The following is an 11,964-nucleotide window of genomic DNA, read 5'->3' as shown; positions in this document are numbered from 1 at the left end:
TCTGGAAAGTGGCACCCCTGTCCCACCGCTGGTGCTTTATAGACCGCCACTAGCGGCCTGCCGCCCCCATATAAGGACAAGGGCTTAGGGACGGACGGGAAATGATCAGACACACTCAGAAATGCAGAAACTGAAAGGACGGTAAGATATGTGTTAATGTGTCGAATACATACGTTTCCCTCCAAATGATTCATCAATACATAAGATGTTTTACATTTTCTCACCAAGCGATTCATCAATATATAAGATGTTTTCTAGTTTCTCTCACCAAACGATTCATCAATATATAAGATGTTTTACATTTTCTCTCTCCAAACGATTCATCAATATATAAGATGTTTTCTAGTTTCTCTCACCAAGCGATTCATCAATACATAAGATGTTTTACATTTTCTCTCTCCAAACGATTCATCAATATATAAGATGTTTTCTAGTTTCTCTCACCAAACGATTCATCAATATATAAGATGTTTTACATTTTCTCACCAAGCGATTCATCAATATATAAGATGTTTTACATTTTCTCTCTCCAAACGATTCAACAGTATGAAAGAGGATTTGAAGAGCATCACATAATAATTCAGATTACTTTTCGAGTTCTACTGTTGACTTACAGGGGGGTTCCTATGAACACATGAATCTGATCTGATCAGGCAGAGAACAGGGGGGTTCCTATGAACACATGAATCTGATCTGATCAGGCAGAGAACAGGGGGGTTCCTATGAACACATGAATCTGATCTGATTAGGTAGAGAACAGGGGGGTTCCTATGAACACATTAATATGATCTGATCAGGTAGAGAACAGGGAGGTTCCTATGAACACATCAATATGACCTGAGACATGGATACAGCTCTACTTTAGGCCTGGATACAGCTCTACTTTAGGCCTGGATACAGCTCTACTTTAGGACTGGATACAGCTCTACTTTAGGACTGAGACATGGATACAGCTCTACTTTAGGACTGGATACAGCACTACTTTAGGACTGGATACAGCTCTACTTTAGGACTGGATACAGCTCTACTTTAGGACTGAGACATGGATACAGCTCTACTTTAGGACTGGATACAGCTCTACTTTAGGACTGGATACAGCTCTACTTTAGGACTGGATACAGCTCTACTTTAGGACTGGATACAGCTCTACTTTAGGCCTGGATACAGCTCTACTTTAGGACTGGATACAGCTCTACTTTAGGACTGGATACAGCTCTACTTTAGGACTGGATACAGCTCTACTTTAGGACTGGATACAGCTCTACTTTAGGACTGGATACAGCTCTACTTTAGGCCTGGATACAGCTCTACTTTAGGACTGGATACAGCTCTACTTTAGGACTGGATACAGCTCTAGGACTGGATACAGCTCTACTTTAGGACTGGATACAGCTCTACTTTAGGCCTGGATACAGCTCTACATTAGGACTGGATACAGCTCTAATTTAGGACTGGATACAGCTCTACTTTAGGACTGGATACAGCTCTACTTTAGGACTGGATACAGCTCTACTCTAGGACTGGATACAGCTCTACTTTAGGACTGGATACAGCTCTACTTTAGGACTGGACACAGCTCTACTTTATGACTGGATACAGCTCTACTTTAGGACTGGATACAGCTCTACTTTAGGACTGGATACAGCTCTACTTTAGGACTGGATACAGCTCTACTTTAGGCCTGTATACAGCTCTACTTTAGGACTGGATACAGCTCTAGGAATGGATACAGCTCTACTTTAGGACTGAGGAGACATGGATACAGCTCTACTTTAGGACTGGATACAGCTCTACTTTAGGACTGGATACAGCTCTACTCTAGGACTGGATACAGCACTACTTTAGGACTGGATACAGCTCTACTTTAGGACTGGATACAGCTCTACTTTAGGCCTGGATACAGCTCTACTTTAGGACTGGATACAGCTCTAGGAATGGATACAGCTCTACTTTAGGACTGAGACATGGATACAGCTCTACTTTAGGACTGGATACAGCTCTACTTTAGGACTGGATACAGCTCTACTTTAGGACTGGATACAGCTCTACTTTAGGACTGGATACAGCTCTACTTTAGGACTGAGACATGGATACAGCTCAACTTTAGGACTGGATACAGCTCTACTTTAGGACTGGATACAGCTCTACTTTAGGACTGGATACAGCTCTACTTTAGGACTGAGACATGGATACAGCTCTACTTTAGGACTGGATACAGCTCTACTTTAGGCCTGGATACAGCTCTACTTTAGGACTGGATACAGCTCTACTTTAGGACTGGATACAGCTCTACTTTAGGACTGGATACAGCTCTACTTTAGGACTGGGACATGGATACAGCTCTACTTTAGGACTGGATACAGCTCTACTTTAGGACTGGATACAGCTCTACTTTAGGACTGGATACAGCTCTACTTTAGGACTGGATACAGCTCTACTTTAGGCCTGGATACAGCTCTACTTTAGGACTGGATACAGCTCTACTTTAGGACTGGATACAGCTCTACTTTAGGACTGGATACAGCTCTACTTTAGGACTGGATACAGCTCTACTTTAGGCCTGGATACAGCTCTACTTTAGGCCTGGATACAGCTCTACTTTAAGCCTGGATACAGCTCTACTTTAGGCCTGGATACAGCTCTACTTTAGGACTGGATACAGCTCTACTTTAGGACTGGATACAGCTCTACTTTAGGACTGGATACAGCTCTACTTTAGGCCTGGATACAGCTCTACTTTAGGACTGGATACAGCTCTACTTTAGGACTGGATACAGCTCTACTTTAGGACTGGATGCAGCTCTACTTTAGGCCTGGATACAGCTCTACTTTAGGACTGGATACAGCTCTACTTTAGGACTGGATACAGCTCTACTTTAGGCCTGGATACAGCTCTACTTTAGGACTGGATACAGCTCTAATTTAGGACTGGATACAGCTCTACTTTAGGACTGGATACAGCTCAGAGATTTAGCAGTGCTCTTCTGAAGGTTCTGACAGTGAATTTAGACTTCAGATGCTTCTGGAAAACCGGTTAGTTTCATTAATCCAATCATTGATCAATGAGTTGAGTTGGAGAGGTGATGTGGTGCTTGGTTGGAACTAAACCCTGCACAAGGCCTAACTGCAGCACTTCAGGAGCCCACACTAGTAGGTAGAGGCAGTGATAATGTAGTGCTTCCTAAACTGTGGGTCGAGGCAGTGATAATGTAGTGCAGTGCTTCCTAAACTGTGGGTCGAGAAAGTGATAATGTAGTGCAGTGCTTCCTAAACTGTGGATCGAGGCAGTGATAATGTAGTGCTTCCTAAACTGTGGGTCGAGGCCCGGGTGGGTCCAAGTGAGCCGTGGGATGACATTTTTTGTGTATGGAAAAAAAATTGGGGATGGAAAAACGGTTTGTTTAAACTTAAATGATTAAACCCAAATAGAGGTAGGTAGAAAAGCTAATGGCCCTATATATTTTTTAATAATAGCCTATAATCTTGGAGAATTTACAATAAACTAAATTAAACAATCAGGCCCCCATTGATGTTTTTATAATGTTATAATTAGAACATTGCATTAGAACACTGCATTAGAACACTGCATTAGAACACTGCATTAGAACACTGCATTAGAACACTGCATTAGAACACGGCATTAGTACACTGCATTAGAACACTGCATTAGAACACTGCATTAGAACACTGCATTAGAACACGGCATTAGTACACTGCATTAGAACACTGCATTAGAACACTGCATTAGAACACGGCATTAGTACACTGCATTAGTACACTGCATTAGTACACTGCATTAGAACACTGCATTAGAACACGGCATTAGAACACGGCATTAGAACACTGTATTAGAACACTGTATTAGAACACTGCATTAGAACACTGTATTAGAACACTGCATTAGAACACTGTATTAGAACACTGTATTAGAACACTGCATTAGAACACTGCATTAGAACACTGCATTAGAACACTGCATTAGAACACGGCATTAGAACACTGTATTAGAACACGGCATTAGAACACTGCATTAGAACACTGCATTAGAACACTGCATTAGAACACTGTATTAGAACACTGCATTAGAACACTGTATTAGAACACTGCATTAGAACACTGCATTAGAACACTGCATTAGAACACTGTATTAGAACACTGCATTAGAACACTGCATTACAACACTGCATTAGAACACTGCATTACAACACTGCATTAGAACACTGCATTAGAACACTGTATTAGAACACTGCATTAGAACACTGCATTAGAACACTGTATTAGAACACTGCATTAGAACACTGTATTAGAACACTGCATTAGAACACTGTATTAGAACACTGCATTAGAACACTGCATTACAACACTGCATTAGAACACTGCATTACAACACTGCATTAGAACACTGTATTAGAACACTGTATTAGAACACTGCATTAGAACACTGCATTAGAACACTGTATTAGAACACTGCATTAGAACACTGCATTAGAACACTGTATTAGAACACGGCATTAGAACACTGCGTTAGAACACTGCATTAGAACACTGCGTTAGAACACTGCATTAGAACACTGTATTAGAACACGGCATTAGAACACTGCGTTAGCCATGGCAATGTGTAGAATTTCAGAAGATTAGCTTTAAAACTGCAACATTTTCTAACCGCTGCCAAGATGATATTTTTTGACTTATTCTTTGGTCTGTGTGTGTTTTTTTCACCGCTCAAATCCTTATGGTGGGTCGCGAAGCAAAAACGCTTGTCTCTCAGGCCGCCTTTAAGAAGCACAACACTACACTTTGAATCCATGTAGTTACCAATAACTAGTCATTCATTCTCTCCTTCTCTCCTCTTGTCAGACGCTCCCTAGCTCTCCAGCTAAGGTGTAAAGGTCAAGGTTCAGCTAAAGGTGAAATGTGAGCCGCTTTGGGTTCACAGTAAAAGGCCAGCGACCCGACAAACACACAATCGTGTACCCTTTTCACTGTACTGTAAGTGGTGCGCAAAGGCCAGTGCACCAACACGCACGCACGCACGCACGCACGCACGCACGCACGCACACACACACACACACACACACACACACACACACACACACACACACACACACACACACACTACACTCTTACCCTTTGCCAGTCCCCTCAGCAACACCCCCTACCCTTTACTACTGGGTACAAAAATATATTTAACCCTCCTACTCTCCTTGTGACCAGATAGTTAGATACTTTACAGAGAGATGCATAGTTAGACAGAGAGAGTGTGAATGGGTACAGACAGAGAGAGTTTTAATGGGTACAGACAGAGAGAGTGTTAATGGGTACAGACAGAGAGAGTTTTAATGGGTACAGACAGAGAGAGTGTTAATGGGTACAGACAGAGAGAGTGTTAATGGGTACAGACAGAGAGAGTTTTAATGGGTACAGACAGAGAGAGTGTTAATGGGTACAGACAGAGAGAGTTTTAATGGGTACAGACAGAGAGAGTTTTAATGGGTACATAGAGATAAGTAGTTAGACAGAGAGAGTGTTAATGGGTACATAGAGATAAGTAGTTAGACAGAGAGTGTGTTAATGGGTACAGACAGAGAGAGTGTTAATGGGTACAGACAGAGAGAGTGTTAATGGGTACAGACAGATATGTAGTTAGTTACAGTCAGAGAGTTTTAATGGGTACAGACAGAGAGAGTTTTAATGGGTACATAGAGATAAGTAGTTAGACAGAGAGTGTTAATGGGTACAGAGAGAGAGAGTGTTAATGGGTACAGACAGAGAGAGTGTTAATGGGTACAGACAGATATGTAGTTAGTTACAGTCAGAGAGTTTTAATGGGTACAGACAGAGAGAGTTTTAATGGGTACATAGAGATAAGTAGTTAGACAGAGAGAGTTTTAATGGGTACAGACAGAGAGAGTGTTAATGGGTACAGACAGAGAGAGTTTTAATGGGTACATAGAGATAAGTAGTTAGACAGAGAGAGTTTTAATGGGTACAGACAGAGAGAGTGTTAATGGGTACAGACAGAGAGAGTGTTAATGGGTACAGACAGATATGTAGTTAGTTACAGTCAGATAGTTTTAATGGGTACAGACAGAGAGTGGTTTAATGGGTACATAGAGATAAGTAGTTAGACAGAGAGAGTTTTAATGGGTACAGACAGAGAGAGTGTTAATGGGTACAGACAGAGAGAGTTTTAATGGGTACATAGAGATAAGTAGTTAGACAGAGAGAGTTTTAATGGGTACAGACAGAGAGAGTTTTAATGGGTACAGACAGAGACAGTTTTAATGGGTACATAGAGATAAGTAGTTAGACAGAGAGTGTTAATGGGTACATAGAGATAAGTAGTTAGACAGAGAGAGTGTTAATGGGTACAGACAGATATGTAGTTAGTTACAGTCAGAGAGTTTTAATGGGTACAGACAGAGAGAGTTTTAATGGGTACATAGAGATAAGTAGTTAGACAGAGAGTTTTAATGGGTACAGACAGAGAGAGTGTTAATGGGTACAGACAGAGAGAGTGTTAATGGGTACAGACAGAGAGAGTGTTAATGGGTACAGACAGAGAGAGTGTTAATGGGTACATAGAGATAAGTAGTTAGACAGAGAGTGTGTTAATGGGTACAGACAGAGAGAGTTTTAATGGGTACAGACAGAGAGAGTTTTAATGGGTACAGACAGAGAGAGTGTTAATGGGTACAGACAGAGAGAGTTTTAATGGGTACATAGAGATAAGTAGTTAGACAGAGAGTGTGTTAATGGTACAGACAGAGAGAGTTTTAATGGGTACAGACAGAGAGAGTTTTAATGGGTACAGACAGAGAGAGTGTTAATGGGTACAGACAGAGAGAGTTTTAATGGGTACATAGAGATAAGTAGTTAGACAGAGAGTGTTAATGGGTAAATAAACTCAGCGGAAACGAAACGTCCCTTTTTCAGGCCCCATCTTTGAAAGATAATTGGTAAAAATCCAAGTAACTTCACAGATCTTCATTGTAAAGGGTTTAAACACTGTTTCCCATGCTTGTTCAATGAACCATAAACAATAAATGAACATGGACCTGTGGCACGGTCGTTAAGACACTAACAGCTTACAGACGGTAGGCAATTAAGATCACAGTTATGAAAACTTAGGACACTAAATAGGCCTTTCTACTGACTCTGAAAAACACCAAAAGAAAGATGCCCAAGGTCCCAACTTATCTGTGTGAAGAGCAAAGAGCCCGGATCTCAATCCCATTGAGCACCTCTGGGACCTGTTCGATCGGAGGGTGAGGGCTAGGTCCAATCCCCCCAGAAATGTCCGGGAACTTGCAGGTGCCTTGGTGGAAGAGTGTGGTAACATCACGCAGCAAGAACTGGCAAATCTGGTGCAGTCCTTGAGGAGGAGATGCACTGCAGTACTTAATGCAGCTGGTGGCCACACCAGATACTGACTGTTACTTTTGATTTTGACCCCCCCTTTGTTCAGGGACACATTATTCCATTTCTGTTAGTCACATGTCTGTGGAACTTGTTCAGTTTATGTCTCAGTTGTTGAATCTTATGTTCATACAAATATTTACACATGTTCAGTTTGATGAAAATAAACACAGTTGACAGTGAGAGGACGTTTATTTTGTTGCTGAGTTTAGATATACGTAGTTAGTTACAGACAGAGAGAGTGTGAATGGGTACAGACAGAGAGAGTGTGAATGGGTACAGACAGAGAGAGTGTGAATGGGTACAGACAGAGAGAGTGTGAATGGGTACAGACAGAGAGAGTATGAATGGGTACAGACAGAGAGAGTGTGAATGGGTACACACAGAGAGAGTGTGAATGGGTACAGACAGAGAGAGTGTGAATGGGTACACACAGAGAGAGTGTGAATGGGTACAGACAGAGAGAGTGTGAATGGGTACACACAGAGAGAGTGTGAATGGGTACAGACAGAGAGAGTGTGAATGGGTACACACAGAGAGAGTGTGAATGGGTACAGACAGAGAGAGTGTGAATGGGTACAGACAGAGAGTGTGTGAATGGGTACAGAGAGAGAGTGTGAATGGGTACAGACAGAGAGAGTGTGAATGGGTACACACAGAGAGAGTGTGAATGGGTACAGACAGAGAGAGTGTGAATGGGTACAGACAGAGAGTGTGTGAATGGGTACAGACAGAGAGAGTGTGAATGGGTACAGACAGAGAGAGTGTGAATGGGTACAGACAGAGAGTGTGTGAATGGGTACAGACAGAGAGAGTGTGAATGGGTACAGACAGAGAGAGTGTGAATGGGTACAGACAGAGAGAGTGTGAATGGGTACAGACAGAGAGAGTGTGAATGGGTACAGACAGAGAGAGTGTGAATGGGTACACACAGAGAGAGTGTGAATGGGTACAGACAGAGAGAGTGTGAATGGGTACAGACAGAGAGAGTGTGAATGGGTACAGACAGAGAGAGTGTGAATGGGTAGAGACAGAGAGAGTGTGAATGGGTACAGACAGAGAGAGTGTGAATGGGTACAGACAGAGAGAGTGTGAATGGGTACAGACAGAGAGAGTGTGAATGGGTACAGACAGAGAGAGTGTGAATGGGTACAGACAGAGAGAGTGTGAATGGGTACAGACAGAGAGAGTGTGAATGGGTACAGACAGAGAGAGTGTGAATGGGTACAGACAGAGATAGTGTGAATGGGTACAGACAGAGAGAGTGTGAATGGGTACAGACAGAGAGAGTGTGAATGGGTACAGACAGAGAGAGTGTGAATGGGTACAGACAGAGAGAGTGTGAATGGGTACAGACAGAGAGAGTGTGAATGGGTACACACAGAGAGAGTGTGAATGGGTACAGACAGAGAGAGTGTGAATGGGTACAGACAGAGAGAGTGTGAATGGGTACAGACAGAGAGAGTGTGAATGGGTACAGACAGAGAGAGTGTGAATGGGTACAGACAGAGAGAGTATGAATGGGTACAGACAGAGAGAGTGTGAATGGGTACACACAGAGAGAGTGTGAATGGGTACAGACAGAGAGAGTGTGAATGGGTACAGACAGAGAGAGTGTGAATGGGTACAGACAGAGAGAGTGTGAATGGGTACAGACAGAGATAGTGTGAATGGGTACAGACAGAGAGAGTGTGAATGGGTACAGACAGAGAGAGTGTGAATGGGTACAGACAGAGAGAGTGTGAATGGGTACAGACAGAGAGAGTGTGAATGGGTACAGACAGAGAGAGTGTGAATGGGTACAGACAGAGAGAGTGTGAATGGGTACAGACAGAGAGAGTGTTACGTTACAGCCTTATTCTAACATGGATTAAGTTAATGTTTTTCCTCATCAATCTACAAACAATACATCATAATGACATCACAATACCCCATAATGACAAAGCAAAAACAGGTTTTTATAAATGTTTGCAAATGTATTAAAAACAAAAACATAAGTACTTTATTTACATAAGTATTCAGACCCTTTGCTATGAGACTCGAAATTGAGCTCAGGTGCATCCTGTTTCCATTGATCATCCTTCAGATGTTTCTACAACTTGATTGGAGTCCACCTGTGGTAAATTCAATTGATTGGACATGATTTGGAAAGGCACACACCTGTCTATATAAGGTCCCACAGTTGACAGCGCATGTCAGAGCAAAAACCAAGCCATGAGGTCGAAGGAATTGTCCATAGAGCTCCGAGACAGGATTGTGTCGAGGCACAGATCTGGGGAAGGGAACCAAAACATTTCTGCAGCATTGAAGGTCCCAAGGACACAGTGGCCTCCATCATTCTTAAATGGAAGAAGTTTGGAACCACCAAGACTCTTCCTAGAGCTGGCCGCCCTGTGGAGAAGGGCCTTGGTCAGGGAGGTGACCAAGAACCCGATGGTCACTCTAACAGAGCTCCAGAGTTCCTCTGTGGAGATGGGAGAACCTTCCAAAAGGACAACCATCTCTGCATCACTCCACCAATCAGGCTTTTATGGTAGAGTGGCCAGACGGAAGCCACTCCTCAGTAAAAGGCACATGACAGCTCACTTGGAGTTTGCCAAAAGGCACCTAAAGGACTCTCAGACCATGAGAAACAAGATTCTCTGGTCTGATGAAACCAAGATTGAACTATTTGGCCTGAATGCCAAGCGTCACGTCTGGAGGAAACCTGGCACCATCCCTACGGTGAAGCATGGTGGTGGCAGCATCATGCTGTGGGGATGTTTTTCAGCTGCAGGGACTGGGAGACTAGTCAGGATCGAGGGAAAGATGAACCGAGCAAAGTAAAGAGATACTTGATGAAAACCTGCTCCAGAGCACTCAGGACCTCAGACTGGGGTGAAGGTTCATCCATCAACAGGACAACGACCCTAAGCACACAGCCAAGACAACTCAGGAGTGGCTTCAGGACAAGTCTCTGAATGTCCTTGAGTGGCCCAGCCAGAGCCCGGACTTGAACCCGATCGAACATCTCTGGAGAGACCTGAAAATAGCTGTGCAGCGACGCTCCCCATCCAACCTGACAGAGCTTGAGAGGATCTGCAGAGAAGAATGGGAGAAACTCCCCAAATACAGGTGTGCCAAGCTTGTAGCGTCATACCCAAGAAGACTCAACGCTGTAATCGCTGCCAAAGGTGCTTCAACAAAGTACTGAGTAAAGGGCCTGAATACTTATGTAAATGTGATATTTCCGTTTTTATTTAATACATTCGCAAAAAAATTGGAGTGTAGACTGAGTGTAGTATTGAGTGTAGACAGATGAGGGGGGGAAAACGATTTAATCCATTTTAAAATAAGGCTGTAACGTAACAAAATCTGGAAAAGTCAAGAGGTCTGAATACTTTCCGAATGCGCTGTAAGTAGTTAGTTGTACATATGTAACTGTTGAGTTGGTTAACAGCCCTCAGGGTGAACACTGCAGCGTGACCTGGTAATACATATGGATATAGCGAAAGACAGAGACAGAGAGATAAACAGAGAGAGAGAGAGAGAGATAAACAGAGAGAGAGAGAGAGAGATAAACAGAGAGAGAGAGAGAGATAAACAGAGAGAGAGATAAACAGAGAGAGAGAGAGATAAACAGAGAGAGAGATAAACAGAGAGAGAGAGAGATAAACAGAGAGAGAGATAAACAGAGAGAGAGACAGAGATAAACAGAGAGAGAGATAAACAGAGAGAGATAAACAGAGAGATATAAACAGAGAGATATAAACAGAGAGAGAGATATACAGAGAGAGAGATAAACAGAGAGAGATAAACAGAGAGAGAGACAGAGATAAACAGAGAGAGAGAGAGAGAGATAAACAGAGAGAGAGAGAGAGAGAGATAAACAGAGAGAGAGAGAGAGATAAACAGAGAGATAAACAGAGAGAGAGATAAACAGAGAGAGAGATAAACAGAGAGAGAGATAAACAGAGAGAGAGATAAACAGAGAGAGAGAGAGATAAACAGAGAGAGAGATAAACAGAGAGAGAGACAGAGATAAACAGAGAGAGAGATAAACAGAGAGAGAGACAGAGATAAACAGAGAGAGAGATAAACAGAGAGAGATAAACAGAGAGATATAAACAGAGAGATATAAACAGAGAGAGAGATAAAACAGAGAGAGAGACAGAGATAAACAGAGAGAGAGATAAACAGAGAGAGAGATAAACAGAGAGAGAGATAAACAGAGAGAGAGATAAACAGAGAGAGATAAACAGAGAGATATAAACAGAGAGATATAAACAGAGAGAGAGATAAAACAGAGAGACAGAGAGAGATAAACAGAGATAAACAGATAAACACACACTTACCATTAACATTTTAGTAATTTAACTACATTCTCCTCAATAAATAATTAAATCAGCAGTCAAAATAAATATTTTCTTAGAATAAATCTGTTTATTTGCCACTATGATAATTTGACATGTTTGATCATTTGCATATCATCATCATCATCATCATCATCAAAAACAAGAAGGCACTGAGGCTGCTGGGATGACATTCCACGAGGCACAGATGAGC

At 42.3% G+C, this 11,964-nt stretch overlaps 1 protein-coding gene across 1 annotated transcript in view; it reads right to left on the bottom strand.

The window, feature by feature from the left end:
* Positions 1–11,819: 11,819 nt before the first annotated feature.
* The window catches only part of pfn1 (profilin 1), an 11,275-nt gene continuing 11,130 nt past the window's right edge, over positions 11,820–11,964 (bottom strand). Inside the window, exon 4 of the mRNA XM_082977290.1 lies at positions 11,820–11,964. This exon is cut by the window's right edge and continues 190 nt beyond it. The gene's annotated coding sequence lies outside the window, so the exon portion shown is untranslated.

This window comes from Salmo salar, chromosome 07 (genome assembly GCF_965601325.2).
Source record: "Salmo salar chromosome 07, fSalSal1, whole genome shotgun sequence".
NCBI classification, from domain to species: Eukaryota; Metazoa; Chordata; class Actinopteri; order Salmoniformes; family Salmonidae; genus Salmo; species Salmo salar.
The sequence above is the reverse complement of the archived record's forward strand: the minus strand, read 5'-3'. Positions and strand labels throughout refer to the sequence as shown.